The 18,180-nt window shown below is 41.1% G+C and overlaps 1 protein-coding gene across 1 annotated transcript in view; it reads right to left on the bottom strand.

The window, feature by feature from the left end:
* Positions 1-18,180, bottom strand: part of LOC108920461 (E3 ubiquitin-protein ligase SH3RF3-like) — a 107,547-nt gene that overhangs the window by 56,963 nt on the left and 32,404 nt on the right. The window lies entirely within an intron of this gene.

The following is an 18,180-nucleotide window of genomic DNA, read 5'->3' on the forward strand; positions in this document are numbered from 1 at the left end:
AAATATTCCGCAGCTCGAGAGGCTCATGAACCGGCAACGTGTCCAGTACAACCACAGACAGAAAACACAGGGAGCTGGATCAGCCCAGAGCACTGAAACACAAAGGGAAGATCAGTCTCTGGGCACTGATAGGAGACCTGCTCATTTATGGCTCTTACAGTGTAGCTGGAAGTGTAGTAGTTAGAGCTGCTGCCTTTGGACACAAAAGTTGTAGGTTTGAATCTCACCTCCAGCTGTAGTACCCTTAAGCAAGCTGTATTGCCGGGTAGGCTCCGGTTCCCCGTGACCCCATATGGGACAAGCGGTTCAGAAAATGTGTGTGTGTGTGTGTGTGTGTGTGTACCCAGCTGTATAAATGGTTCAGTAATTTTTAGATGCTTCGGAGAAAACTGTCAGCTAAATGAATGTATTTTCGAAAAAACAGAGACTGAACCCTAGAAATTTGTTTCCCCTATAACCTGCGGCTTAATATTAAATTCCGATATTTTAAGAATTTAGGAGAGCGTTTCAAAATATCGCATCTGACTTGTTGCCCTTAATATGTGTATTTGTGGCTGAATGAGTGTTGGATTGCCCTGTGATGGACTGGTGTGCCATCCAGGGTGTGTAAAGTTTCAGCGTATGTCCTGCGGTACAGTGACCACATCTCTGTGACCCTTCGTTGGACAAGCAGTTACTCACAATGATAGGTGGATGGATTATTTGCTATATAAAAATATTGGTTCCATGTACAATATGACATTAAAGACAGGGATTATGTAGGGAAAAAGTAAGACATATAAGTACTGTAACATTTTCCTTTCACAGGGGATTTTATTCATTCCCTCCCCCCATGGGCCACAAACACAGAACTAATTTAGTCACTCTTACACAGTATTTCTGGTACTTACATTTATTTATTGAGCAGATGTTTTTCTCCAAAGCAACTTCCAACAAACTCTCTGTAGTGTTATCAGCCCACACACCTTATTCACCATGGTAACTTACACTGCTAGATATACTACTTACAACAGGTCGCTCATCCATACATTAATGGAACACATTCTCTTTCAGTCACACACACTATGGGGGAACCTGAGCAGCATGTCTTTGGATTGTGGGAGGAAACCAGAGCACCCAGATGAAGCACACACAGACACAGGAAGAACACGCAAACTCCACACAGGGTGAGTGGGGATTGAACCCATGTCCTCTTACACCACCCAGACGCTGTGAGATAGCAGCGCTATGCACTACACCACAATGCCACCCCTTTGTGCGAAGTCTATCATAACACAACACTAACCAGATGCTCTATCTCCCAGGCTGCCATAACACATTCACCGCATTCAGAGCGCTTCAGGAAAATCTGCATATGACCGTTTGAAGCGCTTTGACACATGGTGCAGGCAGGCAGCCGAGCATCTGAAGAAAAGAGATGTCACGGTCAGAAAGCTGACAGGGTATTACTTTGTAAGCGTTCAATTAAAAGAACTCACCTGTAGTCATTTATTGTGAGTGAAGCTTGAAACCAACTCACGTACCATACATTCCCCCAAACCCATGTCTTTTCCTTATTATTAAGATGTATCCTTTGCCACTGCTGTCAATAGTGAGCTCATGCAGGCCACAGGATTTACAGAATGTCTTCAGGATGATGTAGCAGACTAGTGGGTGTGGCTTCAATCAGTACAATGTGTAGTAACTGTCACCAGGTAACATTTAGTCATTTAGCTGATGCTTTTCTCCAAAGCAACATACAATACTAAGGTACTTCATAATTATTTACCCATTTAAACAGCAGCAATTCAGGGTAAGTGCTGGTGCTCAAGTGTACTACAGCTAGAGGTGGGAATCAGACCTGTGAACTAGAGGTCCAAAGGTAGCAGTTCTAACCGGTACGCTATCAGCTGTCCCTGCAAAACACCCAACAGAAACCAATCCCATTCTCACCATCCTCTCGCTCATCTTGGGGAGACTGGTCCCTGTGTGTCTCCATCTGGTCCCCTTAATAAACCCGAGAGCTCATTAGCAAATAATGGAGGAGATTGAACAGTAAGGAAGGCAGGGGGTCAATCTGCAAGACAGGTGTTGGGATGTTTTACAGTTCCATTAGCACTGCAGATCCTTGGAGCCAGCAGAGCCCTACCACCGTCCTGCGCCAGGTCCGATCAGGTCCCGTCGGGTCCAAGCAGGTCCAAAGAAAGTCAGTCCACTGAAAAGGCATACCTCAACTCACATGATATGGGACAGCCACTTTTGATTTTCTCCATTCCTGTTCTTACAATGGTCACATGATGAATTTAAATACTGGTAAAATATTTCAAAACATATTTAAGCTCGCAACAACAGAAAGTATACTGGCTTTTCATTAGCTGTTTGTCTTTGATGAGCTGTTAAGGTTTTACTTCTTGCTGTAGGTGTATGGAAAAATGGAGCGAACTGGTCATTTATTTTCACTTAAATGGGAAAAGAAACATTTGTTCATATGCTCAGCAGCTCTTCTCCAGTGCTGCTTACTCTATGAATGTGTTGCACTTAGCATGGATTCTGGATCTGAATGAGAATGTACTACAGCAGCCCAAGAACTGTACTTTTACTCCAGCGTAAAACAGTAATCTTCAGCTGATAATGAGACTCTTGTCACCCTGGCTCTGGCCTCTATCAGCCCAGGGCCCCAGCAGCAGGTGTCCCCAAGGAATACAGGTGTTTCCCTGATCCACCCTCCCCAACCACCACACTGCAGGACAAACTGTGAAGGATCTGGGAAATGTTAACTAGCAGGAAGCAGAATGTACTCCATCAGTCCGGGAAGGGACTAGAAGAAAAAGATGAGTCAGAATATTCATCTCCTCTCCCTCGGACTCCGCTGCGCGGGAGAGATATCCGCGTACGCGGCAGATCCATTTAGTTGATTAACAGCAACGACCTGCAGAGTTTTGTTAAGGCCGAAGGAGTATTTCACAGTTCAGACAGCCATTGCAAAGGGCTGATTGCTACAACCTTGGAGTTAATAAGCATGAGGACACTGTCACACTTCTCATTTTGAGAAGAATGGAAGTGGAATTAATGCTCCCATTAATGATTTTTAATTTATTATTATTATTTTTCCCAGCCATCAAGATTTAAGGGTGGGCTTCATTCTCGTTTTTCATTACTACAATCTGCTACAGTATCAGACAGTGCCTATCTATTGCCCCACAGCCAAAGGGGTCCTTTTCTTCTTTTTACCATAGCAATAAAAGGGACGCCGGTGCATTTTGTGAAGAGAATAACAGATCTAGACTACATAGTTACTTACGTCACTGAGCCAAGGCAGAAGATAAGCCTCCCAGCTCAGGTAAGCGTGAAGCTTTCAACGAAACCAAGTTTATAACCTTTGTAAAGATAATTACAACTAAAACTCTGTAATCTTACTTAATGAAACCACCATTGGGAAATAAAACACCGACATCAGGAGCACTAAAAGATGGAAAAATTTAAGTAAGATAAAAAAACTGCCTGGTTAATTTGCATGGTCTTTCCGGTGAAGAAAGACAGAGAGCAAGAAAAAGCAGGACTTCCTCAACCTCTGGCCCCTTGATGGTCCCACTCACAAGGCATCCAAAATCTCCTTGGTTTTGGCCTCTATGAGCAAGGATGAGCTCCCTTTCTCCGTCATAACTGCTGAATCCCTGAAGCGCTGAAGAAATTCCTAATGAATACATACAAAACTAAAAAGTCCGGCGGGTGCAATAATAAAATTTCTGGTTTCTGAAACAACCTTCAAGTACATGTGTTGTTCTGCCACTGCTCACGTGCACATTAGGATCCTATTTCCGCACTGGGCTACAGTGTGCCTTTCACACAAATTGCCTTTACAAATAAAATGTCTCAATGTGTCCAGGTAAAAACACTATGCAATCAAGCAATATTTACCTTTTCTGGATAACTGTGTGGTTCCTGTGTGCCAACAGGGGAAGTGGCACATCGAGAGCCAGTGAGAATTCTTGATCTGAAATTGTTTTGCACCTCACTCTGCAGACACAAAGTAGTGGAAAATAAGATTCCCAATGTTGTAAAAGGCTCCAGTCCTTTTTCTAAATGAAAGCATGTGCCCTCACTGACTGACAGCGAAAACTCACGTCAAGAGTCATTACTTTTCCTTGGAAGGGACAGAGTTGAGTCACACGTAGAGAGAACATTTCAGGCAGCACGAAACTGCTGGTCATGAAATGTGAAACCAATTTTGATGGTGCATGAAGAACAAAATTACCAAGCTGCCACAGCCACTTGGTATCTGATTTTTTTTTCTTCTTATTTTAAGTGCAATAAACAGCTTTTTTTTGCAATTTCATCCATCAATATTTTTCTGTCTCGTTCTTCACTCTCACATTTTAGTGAATGCACATTATTAACTAAATCCAATTGCTCAAGTCAAACAGGTCCACTTACTTGCAGCAGCAGATGTCATGGAAATTTACAAATATGACAGATTGGAGAAAGGAACAGAGCACATGGAAAGGCTTCAAAGCATCCATTCTTGAGGCCGCAGCTGCGTATGTCCCCCATCCAGAGGAACTGTTCTGGTCATGAGAAACTCAGTGGCAACTTCACCTCTTTTACAGCAATGCTGTTAAAGAGTGACTGTTAATACTATGGTACACACACACACACACACACACACACATTTTCTGAACCGCTTATCCCATACATTGATCATTAAAAGCCATTGGAGCCACTAACTACGCAGTCAAAGAAGTCGATCCAACCACATAGCATGTCCATGAAGAGTTACAATAATGAATAATGAATAGAAAGACAAAGATGTGGAGATCCGGAGAAATGTGAAATACGTAATATACTTTTCAGTCATGCTAAAACAAGTTGAAGTTTCCCCCCCAAACAAGTTGTGCTCAAAGCAGGCATGCTTGTTGCTCTGAAAAAACAAGCAAGTAGACAAGTGTACATAGAGCTGACCCATATTTTATCAAACTTGAAGAGTAACACAGTTTGCAATCTAAGCACAAAGGCATTTCAAAATTCCAAGTGTCACAAGAGAAAAAGAAAACCCATTTATCCATACATATCAGAAACCATACTGGAAGATATGATGCCCTTCAGGTCTTTTATAAGCCATTGTGTGCTGTGGATGCCTCCGTGTGTGTGTGTGTGTGTGTGTGTGTGTGTGTGTGTGTGTGTGTGTGTGTGTGTGTGTGTGAAATGAGGTCACGCAAACTGTGAAAAACTTGACATGAGGTCATTTCAATGAATTTTTGGTTCCATTTGAAATCCCTGTCTCACACCATAGTGGTTGTGGAGTAGCGCCTCCACATGAAGGTGGAATGGATTTCCGACATCTCGTGGCAGAAGCAACACTTAATCACAGCAGCTATCAGATGACAGCACCAATAAGACCCAAGACCCTAGAGGGGAAAATGCCATTTATAGGTGCACTGTTTACAACACTAACTCAGAAAGCCTGATTCCCAGAAGCCCCTGCTTCAGGAGGGTCCTGCTCTCACTGGGCTGATATCCCAGCAGGCTTTGAGTGACTTCCAGAAGGCCACCACATAAGGCTCCTATGAAAGCAGCTGCTGCTGGCAGTTGCTCAGTCAGAACCAACTCCCCCCCACCCCACCCCACCTCATCCCTGTGGTTCCATCCAGAACTTTCTTCTGAACTACAGCTGGGAAGCATCAGCATGCCAGAGCTAAGAAAACTCTGGTCAAGCATGGACGTATGGATATGGACTTCAAGGGTAGAAGTTCTCCAACAGAGAAGTTGAATTATTGTCCTAGATGTCGAGACTTCTATGTTCAGTCTGTTGTAATGTTTTATTTTCTTCCATCTGCCAAAACGTCAGTACTAAACACCTGGAAAATGTGTTTTGTCTTACCTAGCCCATTCATTTGCATGCTTTCACAACAACAACATTTAACAATGTAAAAGGATGAATGAAGACACAGGAAAGGGTTCACATGGTAACCGATACTCAGGACCAAACACATAAAGACATATCCAGTGCATGCAAGCAAACACAATGCAAGTACAGAATTATTTCAGCTGTTTTTTACAATAAACTTTTCGCTTGCAGAATAACAGTAATTCAGCCATAAAATTACTTTTTCATTGCATGATTAATCATTAGGCTGGCATAAGTATTACCGTTTCACCTAAATGGTAATATCCCAAGGATCCTTTTAGCACAATCCTCATTAAAACGCTTTCAAGCAGATTATGGTGGCAGGAATGGTGCTGTGAGTCAGGAGAGATGTTTGGTTTGGGGCCGACATACAGACACAAAGATTCACAGGGCCCAGCTGGCCTGGAGTGCAGAGCCGCCAGCCCGCTGCACTTCATTAAACCTGAATTCCTCCACTATTAAGTCACGCGGCGCGTAATAAATATGCAAAAGGCTCCGTGGCATGTGCTCCTTTTCCACCGCACAGCCCCTCGAGCCCCCTGGAAGATTTACGGCCAATTTAGGGGAAACTTGTGCTACAGCTAATCAACACAATGTTATAAATTATGACAGCCATCAGCACTGACACACTACAGAGAGACCAATTAGGAGAGCGGGTGGGCGACTGGGTGTCGGGGCAGAGCAAAGTCTTGGCGTTCCAATCAGGACACAGCAGTAGGGTTTCTCTAATAGCGGGCAGCCCCAAATTTTTTCTTGACCGAAGGAACGGAATGGATTTAAAAAGAAAAAAAAAAAAAAAAAAAAAAACAATCAGGAAAAACAACACCACCCAAAGAAGAAATGCTGACATTCTGTGAATAAGGTGGCAAGGTCAACCAACCAACCAATGTCAACAACCACTTGTCCCGATCAAGATTGCACGCAGCCGGAGCCTAACCCGGCATCATAGAGTGCAGGGCTGGAGGGGCAGGGGACGCACCCAAGACAGGACGTCAGTCCGTCACAAGGCACCCCAAGCAGGACTCAAACCCAAAACATGGCACGCAACGGGCACTGGGCCACCACGTCCCCCCACTGCAAGGTCAACCATTAACTTTTAATAGCAGAGGATGGACTCTCTGATCACAGTGGATACACTGGGTGCCGGGAACAGGCCTAAGAAAGGAACTATTCCAGGCAGTGGCAGGTGCAAGTTTCAATTGTTCAATATTCATGTCTGGCTTTAACATGCTCTCTCTTCCTCATATTGTAACTGTTCTTTCTGTGCTTCTGGGAATCCTGATATGCTGTAAGATGCTCCGCAGCAAGGAGCCATGCTGTAGCTGACATCACTGCACAAGCTACCACTCTGATGGAGTGCATGAGAGAGACCTGGGCGGTAATCAGCAGATGGCCTTGCGGAGGCTGCAAAATCCCACCATAACTATGTAGGCCGTTTCTATACCCCACCTCTGACCTAGCCTTTTCGGAGAGTCTATAGATCTTACTAGACTATGTTAGCACGCAATAATCATGATAATACAAAACATGAATATCTTTCAAAACATACTCTTTAATTCGTGGTGAACCAAAAAAGTTTATGTTTCTTGTCATGTGTTAGCATCTCTCCAAAATTCACTAGTCTAAAAGTATAACTTTCCAGAAAAAAAGAAAAGCCTTTTAGGTTCTAAAACCACTTTTGATCAGAGTAACTTAATGAATAGGACCCCCATCAATTCCCAATTGGCTTCAGAAAACTTGTGAATTGTGAAAGGATAAGGAAGTAAACAGTGGACACTGAGAAGTGACTGGGCATGTAAAAAAGACTTGTCTGATGCTCCTAATTAGATGCAAATGAATGTATGGATGTGAAAGGAAATGAAGATGACCCTGTGCCCACTCTGGCTGGCACTGTGAAACCATGACAACTGCTGCCATGCTGGATAGGCTTCAGAGTTTGGAAAGGAAACTGGAAACAGAGCAGATGAGGCTCTGAAACCACATCCAGGAATATCCCAGATCCATTCAAAAGGGTCACTTAGAAACTCAAGACATGGACTGGAGAGTAGGCCCACCTTGCACCTTATCCTTAGCCAAAGCAAGTGCTCTCTCCTGTGGTGGAAAGCCCTCGAAGGTCCTCTTGGAAACACTACGATTGTCTGATGCCAGCCCTGCAATATCACTGGAGACTTTCAGGATCTCACCTCCATGTGAAACCTGCCTGCAGTCATCTTCTGACACTGATCACCAGGGAAATCCCATCAGCTCCCCTCCTACGCTGGCTGGGACACAGTGTTGTCTGCTCACTGGTTCTATAAAGTTCCCTTCAGGCTGCTCCAAAAACAGAACTTCTTTTCAAATGCTGCAAAGCCTTATAGGTTTTTAAGAAATTAACCACAAAGGCCAACTGGTGTCTCTATATTTATTGAACATCTCACTTTTGCCTTAAATGCTGAGGAAACTGAGTAATTAATTTCTTCTTTACCCACCTTGCAAAACTTGGTCCATGAGATTTTGAGCTTCTGACGGCCAAGTGACTTCCCAAGGCTCTGAATGACTTTGGATGCACCCACAGAAAACCACAAACACTTTCATTTGCACTAGGTTAGTTCAGTAAAAAAGCCGACAATCAACAGCGTGGCCTGGAATGTGTAGTAATGAAGGACTGTGGGATGAAATCACTCCTGTAATCTAAAAACAATGAGGCCAATCTGTACTGCATATGCAATAAATGTATAAAACCTGGATCTAATCTGGAAAGCCTGCTGAGGCTGTAACTTGTAAATTTTGCGTTTTAATGAGAGTTAAACTGCTCCAAACCTGTTTATAAGGCTGTCGACCCTTATCTGCACTCCCACAGAACCCTAAGGGCAGTGTAGGTCAACGTCACACCTGAATCATGCTTTCTACCAACATCTGCAAAAGCTGCCACCGGGGACAATGGCACAGCGCAAACTTAGCACCACACAACATCCTGCAGGAAACCATCCCCCGTATGAAAACGGCATAATCTCCACACAGCTACAGACCTTAAATGGCTACGAATGAATGCAGCAGGATGATCAGCTTTCACCACCATCATAATCATCATCATCGATACTGTTTCTCAGCTGTAGATTCTTCTGTGCTGCAGTAGCCTAACAGGAGCCATGTGTTGGGTTCTGCTGTAGGCGAGTCAGGACGTGACATCTCCATTGCAGGCGTCCTCCTCACCTGCTGTACTGCTGGCAGGATACATCTTCCCCATCTGGGCCGCACAATAATTAGACGATGCGAGATTGTGGAATGAGAAGTACAACAGATTCCATGCAGCTGTTGTCCAACTGCTCTCAATGGCCTGAGGAGCCCTATGAGGTCTTCACAAAGCCACTCAGGAGAACTATGACACTGACTAGACTGTTTGAAATGAATTAAACTAATTTCTGTGACAAAACAATCATATATCTATAACTATCTTCACAAAACAATATGCAGCAGATCTGGTTTTACCGATGAATAAAAATATACTAGTAAATATATGACAAGATTTTGCATGGCTTTTAAGCACATTTAGAAAACAACGACATACTGTATGTAAGTCCTCAACCTCACTTAGAGTGAAGATGAGGTAACTATTCTTGCCTGTATGGTCAATAGCTCTAATTGCAACAGGTAAAGCAGTGCTACATGTACTCTCCCCTCCTAGAGACTGTGCCCATCTTACATCACTGTGCCCAAAATGCATACCTTGATTTGTGGAAATAAAAGCATTCGTTTGTTAATACACCTTCTAGCCTGCCAAAGCAATGCCAAAAAAATCTATTATGATCCGAAATGCTGATGTTCATGCACACTGTTATTAATAAAGCATTAATTTGAAGGCCTTTTAGTTCATTGCTTGCAAATGTTCTTGCTTAATTACTGCAGGGAGATTTCCTGCAAACCGACGCTCAGTAGGCCGTGTGTGACAGTACATATATTTAGCCTTCAGTACCATTAATTAAACACTTCATTACTACTCATTAAAACACCAACTATGAGCCAACAATGAATTAAGCTGCAAGAATGTGTTTCTTTTTAGCAAGCTCCATAAAACCTGTTCATCAATACAGTACATGTAAAACAAGCTTACTGGTCTGAAGGTAAATGGTCCTAGTAAACTAGTCACTGATCTCAGATGAATTGAAAGTGTACCACAGAAGATACTGACATTATAGAACAATAACTTCTGTATATACAGGTAGTCCTTGCGATAACAACGTATGTAAGTTATGTTCTGCCAGATACACAACGGATGTCCCATTAACCTTCTTCTAATATTTTGGAGTCCATATCCTTAACTGTTACACTACTTACTGCTTATAGAAAATCAAACATCATTCACTTTATATAGTAGTCATTTGCAATGTCAATGAATCGTCTGATATGAGTTTATGTTTTGCAATGGAAAGGGGAGAGTCGGGATAATGTGGTCCACTGCAGGAACATCAACATGCCCAAATCATTAATCATGCCTTGTCCCGTCAGTGTGTCATGTTCTCCGGCGAACCATCCTACAGAGTGCCCACACTCTTAAGACTAAGCCTCTAAGATAAGAAGACTCTTTTCAAGATCCACTGAAGCGGAAATAACCCTCACCTCCTGTCCAAATAATTCAAGCAGGCCTTCGCTCAAATGGGGTCTGGCTTTATGACAGTCATCCTGAAGAAATAAATGCCTCTTAGAATGATTTTCATTTTAAGGCTTCAAGAGATTCCAAGACTATGGCAGTATGGTAATCTACAGAGGCACACAGAACAGAATTTATAGACCTGGGCTTTTGCCAATGAAAGTTCTTTTTCAAGGAAAGAATCCAGGGATCTTCACTTGCCTGCCAAACCTTCACAAGAGGGGAATAGAAATGGTATATTAAAAATTGATTCAGATATTTAAAACATCAAACCAAACTTGATATCACTGGTATTTTATTAGTGTTGAATGTGCATAAGGATCACATATTTCCATGTGGAAACTACAGCAAATACCATAAATAATGATTTAGATACACACACACACACACACACACACACACACACACACAGAGTATTATAGAATAATTGTGTGTTTATGTAGGGAGTGTTCGAGGGAAACACACGTAAATAGAGACAACAAAAAAGTCGATCACAAAACACAAATATACAATGAAAGGAGTATTTTTTTGAATATTTATGGGCCGACATGCAGAGTGCCATTTTTCTCCCCATAACTGTCTGCGTTTTAATTTGTATAATTTGCTTTGCGGGGCCATTTGTTGAAAAATTTTGATTTAAAATGTTATTTTTTAGATAAATTACAAAGTTTAAAGCATAGATAATCATGAAAAACCTGTTTTCCAGCAAAAGCAGTCAAAGTTTTGACAGGGAGTTTCGGAATATAATGTAAAAGCTTCCATGGTAAAGCAGATATTAAAAAACAATGTACTAAGAACTTTAGGTACATATCAATGAACATATCTGCAAATTCGTGTGTGTCTTTGTGCATATATATATATACTGTATATATGTAAACTCCATATTTTAAATCACATCTTCATTTATCTCTGTGTAGAAATGTGCATATGCGTGGGTGTGAATGTGAGTGCACATCTGTGCCCGTGAGTAGGTGTGCTTGAGATTATAAGAGTGTGTGAGAGAGAAGTTGAATGATATTTTTTTCATAGCTAATTTACAAGATTGTTTCATTACCACAGTTCATCTATACACCACCGTTAGAGAATAACTGTCAATTTTCTCCTTACCATCTGCACTTGAGAACTACACTGCTCCACTACTTTACTCTGAGGAAACTCAGAAAAAAACACAGATTCTAAGAATATTTCTGAGCTCGTGAGCAAGTGTGGTACCGGCACTCAAAATAATGCTGTGCAATTAAATTCTTTGTTATATTTCCTCGGCTGGAATTGTGCAGCAATTAGATCTAACCTTTGTCTGAAGACAAACACAGCACTCTTTCTGGCATGTACTGTATGAAAAGCAAGTGAATTAAATCAACATTTTACTTGCCATTGATCACAAGAAAAGCTATTTTAAAGTGCATATGGCATCAAACTGCATGTTATGCAAATGAAAATTAGTTCAATATACTTTTTTATTTTTACGTTGATGAATGAAAGTATCACACAGAACAAGGGGAAAATTCTTCATGGAGAACAGTTCGGATACGATCTGTTAGCTGTCTTTCCTCTAAGCATTTCATCGGAAATGTACAAGCAGACGGAGACCTTCTGTTACCACGCCGGACAAACATACAAATGTTCATTCATACTCAATGCTGGGTTAGGGTGTATGTATCAGTAAGCTGTCATAACCATGCTGAACCAGGTTTGCGCATTCCAGTTTTAGCGTGTTCACACGTTCTCGGGTGAACTACTCCCATGGAGCTCAGACAGGGTGATGAGATCCACCTAGGAGGCCACACAGCACCGCATTACGTGCCATCACAATCGACTGTGGTCAGATATGTTTCTTAACCGCCATTTGCATGTATTTTATTCCGACACCTGTGGCTCGTGAGAAACAGATCTAAGTGTTCCCAGTCTGCGGTTGAGCTGTACAAGCAACAAAAAAAAAAATAAAAATAGATCCAGGTGCTGTGCTATGTTAGTGTAGAACTCTAGAATATGGCCAAGACTAGGGTAAGGGCTAGGATTAAGTTATATGAAAATAAAAGTGAAATAACTGGAAATTGTCTGGGTTGTTTTAATGCAGCAGCTTGTACAGGGAACATCAGTCACAGTCATCAACCAACCCAAACCACATAGTTCACTGAGATCATATAATCCAGAGTACATCTAGGGAAGCACTGCAAAACAGGGGGCTCCATGATTCATAAACGTTCCCTTGAAAATGGGGCAATTCAAAATTCACATACCCTTGTGCAACTGAACAGTATTTCACTGAAAGGTGGGATAAAACCAAAGAACCCACAGGAAATTTATGCAAATGCTAAAATATTGCATGTGCCAATCCAACAGACATGTGGTTAGATTTGAATTCTAAACCCCAGAGATGTGAGCTGGACAATACTATCTTCTGTTCTAATATACAGATGTGCTGAAACATTTTTACTGTTCCTATTTCAGTCCATCGAAACCCTATGAATGCTCACACAAGTGGGAGAGAGAGGCAGCTGCATTCCCTGTAATGCACTCTTTCCATTTCTCAACATGCCGACATACAGTGTGACTCATACTCTGCTATTCAGTGTGGGGCTGAAGAAAATAACAGATTATGTGTCCATGCACGTGTTTTTAAGGCACACATGCACAAATTAAAACATACATTTAAAAGGGAAAAAACGCACTTCTAAGCCACCACCAGCTGTGCAATCACAAACATACACATATAAGCAAAAAGCGGGCTGTTTCTACAGGCCTGTTGCTCAAAGCCTGTAATTCCAGATGAGCCCTGAACGAATGCGAATCCAAGAGTGCTTGGCTCGATCGAGCTTGGCAGACTCTTCCCAGATCAATCCTGCTCTCTTCTGTCGGACTCGTGTCCATAAGTTAGGATGAGAGAAACTACAGCAACAGTTTGGCTGTGCTTTTTGGCTCGGAGTTCACTCCACTACTCCCTCTACACCGTGAAATCACAATAAACGTTCATTTTAAAATCATCAACCGGTATTTCTTTAGTGCTCATTTTTTCATGTCAATGAAGATTTTTATTTTTTTTTTGCTTTATTGAACATTGTTATTGAATTTCTTTGAAACAGACTTTAAAGTACAGACAAAAGCTATAAGCTTCTGTAAAGAATTTTTATTCATTAGGTAAAGCATGCGGAGGGAAGGAGCGAGGCTGTACGCAAAAACAAAAACAGACCGTTGTCCTTACGTGATCACTGGGTATCTGTAAATCTCTACATTCCCAAATCACAATTTTAGGACAAGGGTAATATTACACCGGTCCAGTATACAATTTTGCTATATTGCAACACATGCACACACAATAACTGTACAGTACATAGTAGCATTTACCTTAAGGATTCCTAACATAGAGTCCTAGTAAATTCTTTTTTGTTTTTGTTTTTTTTTTTTGAAAAGGGAGATAGAATCAGAATTTTGAGAAAAGAGAATTACATACACACTAATACACACAATTAAATACATAAAGCAGATTAATCCTAACATAAAGTAAATAAAGCATGATGGCAAAAGTTTACAATATTTAGCAGAAACAAAGGTGGTCACGTAGCTTCAAGAAGTTACCAAATATTCCAGAATTCACTAGAGTTATGTTGTTACGTCAGCAAGATAGAATCAACCCCAATATCTGTAATGGAGCTTCTGCTGCAGGTCAAAGCAATAAAACACATTTTCTACCAAATATGTGAGAATAATTAGCATACGCTCCACATCTTCATTAAAAAAAAAAAAAAAAACAAATCTTGGGTTGTGATTTGACCTTGTAAAGTCTTATGTGGGGAAAACCTGTGTGGTGTTCACATGTTGAGTAATACACAAGGTGTTAATTAAACTCTCGATGTAACACTGTAACAAGGCCTCAGTTACTGCCTTCAATAGTCAACCTTCAGAGTCCCTGTTTAACACTGGAAGTTTATCTCCTTTGTGACAGGAAATTTTCTGCCCAGAGCTAGCTTGTCTTGCCTGTCTTTACTAGTTGGCTCAAACCTCAACCAGGTGTTACTTTCAAGACTCTCCCTCCAGGTTACACACGTCCATAAAGCAGAGGAGATCAGGGTTGTGTTCAAGCATCTTTCCCATCAATGTCTTCCTTATTTATTCCCCAAATAAAGGAATAACCATTTAAAGATCAGCATTTATAAAACAGAAATATGCATCTTTTGGAGCTGGGATTTTTAAGCTCACCAATATTATAACGTGATGTTAGGGTGTGAAAATATATCCAAATCCGAACATGTGGCAGAAATATTATTAACAGTAAAATCTACTAATTTATATCTCTGTCACAGAAGTCCCATTAATGCAAATCTATAAGCACGAGTGTGTCCGAGCCGACTTAATGAGCAATCAGCCACCTCAGATGTTGAATGCGCTCTAACAGGCCATGACTGAGAAACGAGTGACCTCCTCAGACAGCAGGACGTTAATGTGACCTTTCTTACAGCAAGCGAACTGTCCACAACCATTTGACTTCTTACATCCGAATTTCCCGGTGTAGGAATAAACTATAAAACACAATGTAATTTATATTAATGAATTATTATACCACGATTCGAAGTTTCTACTTGCAGATTTGCCATAACAAGACAAAAACAAAGTAAAAACTCAGATACAGTTACAGGTGGAGATAAGGAACTGCAAGGAATAGTCATGTCCCGTATTATATTTTTAAAGAGTAGGGAGTGAACAGTGAAGATAGAAATAGAGCACAATATGCAACACATACACGGTATACATTGAATCTGAATGTTATTTTATCATACATCATGTGTGGGAGCCAAGCAAACTGCAGGTCTGTGCAGTATGTTACCCCAGGCCTGTTCTGTGTTTAGCTCTTCAAAACCTTCATGGGATGTGAAAGCCTCTGGGCTAAATAGCATGAGAGAGAGAGAAAGAGAGCTGTTTTCTGCACGATGAAGGTGCCAGACATGTAAGATTGACGGCCGTTCAAAGCTATTGTGTGAATGCGTAACACATGACACGTCAGCTGGCATCGGGTAAGTGAGACAGAATGGCTTCTACAAATTTCACTTGGTTCAATTTTCATCTAGCTGTTGGGGATAAGTTCAAACCAGGGATTTGGGCGCACTTGTTCAGTAAATCTTAAAAAAAGCACATTATGCTGAGAATTTATCAGCTAACAATGAGCTGCTAAAAAGATCCACTGTAGCCAACAAATAAATTTTAATTAAATTTCCTGCTCAAAAATGCTTGGCTTGGACTTAAAAAAAAACACTTGGATCACAACAAGAACTTTTTGTCTTTGTATAAATCTATCCCTATAAGTTGCTTTGGACAGATGGGCAACATACATACATACATACATAAATACATGCTGTCTGAGTGTCTTGGAAGAGATAACTGGAAGACACCAGCAATCCTCACTGCTTAATTGTATCCACTGCACCTTTGAAATCCCAGAATTTGAGAAACAAAAAAGTAAACAGAAAAAAGACAAATAGAGAAAAATAAAGAAAAATAACAATTGTTTTTTTTTTTTTTTTTCCTTTCTGACCAACACTCTTCATAACCAAGTCCCCAGCAGAAACATGCCCTTGGGTCATGAAGCCAAGGAAAAAGACACAGGATCCTGTCTAGTTACTCACCATGGCCCTTTTCAATGCAAAACCTCTTTCCTCACGTGTTTATTTTCCTTCACGCAAATATGCTTGATGCTTTTTAAAGTGCACATACTTGCGTTCATATGCACAATTCACTTTGAAATGGTAATTCACTTTGAATCTTATTGGCATTTAATTTGTGTTGTTATGCTACCCAGACCAAGGAATTAGGAAATAGTCTAAAACAAAACAATAAATAAAGGTACTCTACAATATAAATGTCATCCAAGAATAATTTACGATGGGTTTAAATTCCTTATTAGTTATTCTATAGCAGTAGTCATTTCTACAAACAATATGCATTATTAATGTAACAAAATTAGTATGCTTTAATATGGTGGCAATGTGAATTCTCCACAGCCTAATGTTTAGTGCTTGTGTGTTTTATTTATGGCTTTATTTATATTAATCTTCTAAGTAACAATGTTGCATTGCTTCAGTGTCTCGTTCTCAAACTGCCTTTTTCACATGCAGTATCTTCAAGCTGAGCGTTATGGTGAGCATAACAAAAACATAAAGATAAACTGGGTTTCACAGTGTTATGACCCAGTGGCACCATTAAACCTAAAAAAACCAGAAGCTTCTAAAGGTCTTTGATAATAGGAGAGCGTGGCACTCGTAGCACAACTCTGTGGTTCAATTTCTTTGACTGCTGTGGATGTGAACTTATACATTAACCAACTTACATCTTATTGATTGATTAGAAGGTAGCAATGGTGCCTCACAGCTCAGGCTGTGGTTTCACTCGAGATCTGTCTGTGCACAGTTTCCATATTTTCTGTGTGTATGTGTGAGTGTGTGTGCGTGTGTGCGAGTTTCCTCCGTGTGTTCCAGTTTCTTCCCACAGTCCAAAAACTTGCCAAAAAATTGCCCTTAGAATATGACTGTGACAATATGTGTGTGTTACACTGATATGCTTCACAAATGGGCAAAAGATTATGGGTCATTTATTATGTTATCTGTAACTCACCCCCTAATAATAAAAGTAATAATAAGAATGATAATAATAACAACAACTGTGTTTGTACATTCATGCTTGTTCAGTTATTATCATTCTTATTATTACTTGTCTAACTGGAACACACCTGGAATTCCAGCAGGAGATCCAAAGCGATTTCGCAAAAATCTGTACTGATATAATCTGATGGCTCACATCGAAATTGCACAGGTACAGTAGATGAGGCCAGGCCAGGCTGAAGTATTTTAACTAACTACAAATAAAGGGTGATTGTCAATCCATATCATGCCATCCAGGGAGACACTGAAAAACACAAGGCTAGACACTCACGGGCAGGGCTGTAAAGTGGAAATAAAGATACAGTTTGTCCTCCTCCTCCCTTTTTTTCGCCCAGAGATGTTACGTGTTCCTCCAATTTGATATGGGAACCCCACCCCTGCACTCAGACAGTATATAGCAGGCGCCAAGTTGTCCCAGATACAGAAAAGGTACTGAGATGCTGCCAGCAAGGATTCACTAAAGACGGTCTTCACTTGGTGTTAGAAAATGAAAAGAAATATTTCTCTCAAAAAAAAAAAAAAAAAAATGGGACAGCATTACTGTAGTGTTTCTGGAACATCCTGCGAGTTCAGTGTCACTGGATAGGCCCCTGAGCAGAAGGCACACAAGGGAAGCAGCAAGTAACAATCCTGAAGAACAAATATGTCATTGTGAGGTTGGGTGTGTGTGCGTGTGTGTGCATGTGTGTGTGTGTCTTAGGGGTCGCCTTCCAAGGGAAGACACGTTGGGAGCACACCACCGCACAGCCGATTCAATTAACCCCGAAGCTCAAAGACACACAGAGGGGGATTTTGGATTTATCCCCTGCAATATTTATGGAGAGTGAGGAGTCATTATCAGCACAGCAGTATCTTCCACCATCCTTCAAATGCTCCCTACATGCTCATGCAGTCTGGCACAGGCTCCTTCTGGAAGAGTTGCTGTATCAAGAAAGGCCAGATTCTGAGAGCTGGACCCAGGATTGGAATGATTCCTGACATGTCGACCAATGAAGGAAGCTCACAAGGACAGAAGAACA

Source organism: Scleropages formosus, chromosome 14, assembly GCF_900964775.1.
Source record: "Scleropages formosus chromosome 14, fSclFor1.1, whole genome shotgun sequence".
Classification (NCBI taxonomy): domain Eukaryota; kingdom Metazoa; phylum Chordata; class Actinopteri; order Osteoglossiformes; family Osteoglossidae; genus Scleropages; species Scleropages formosus.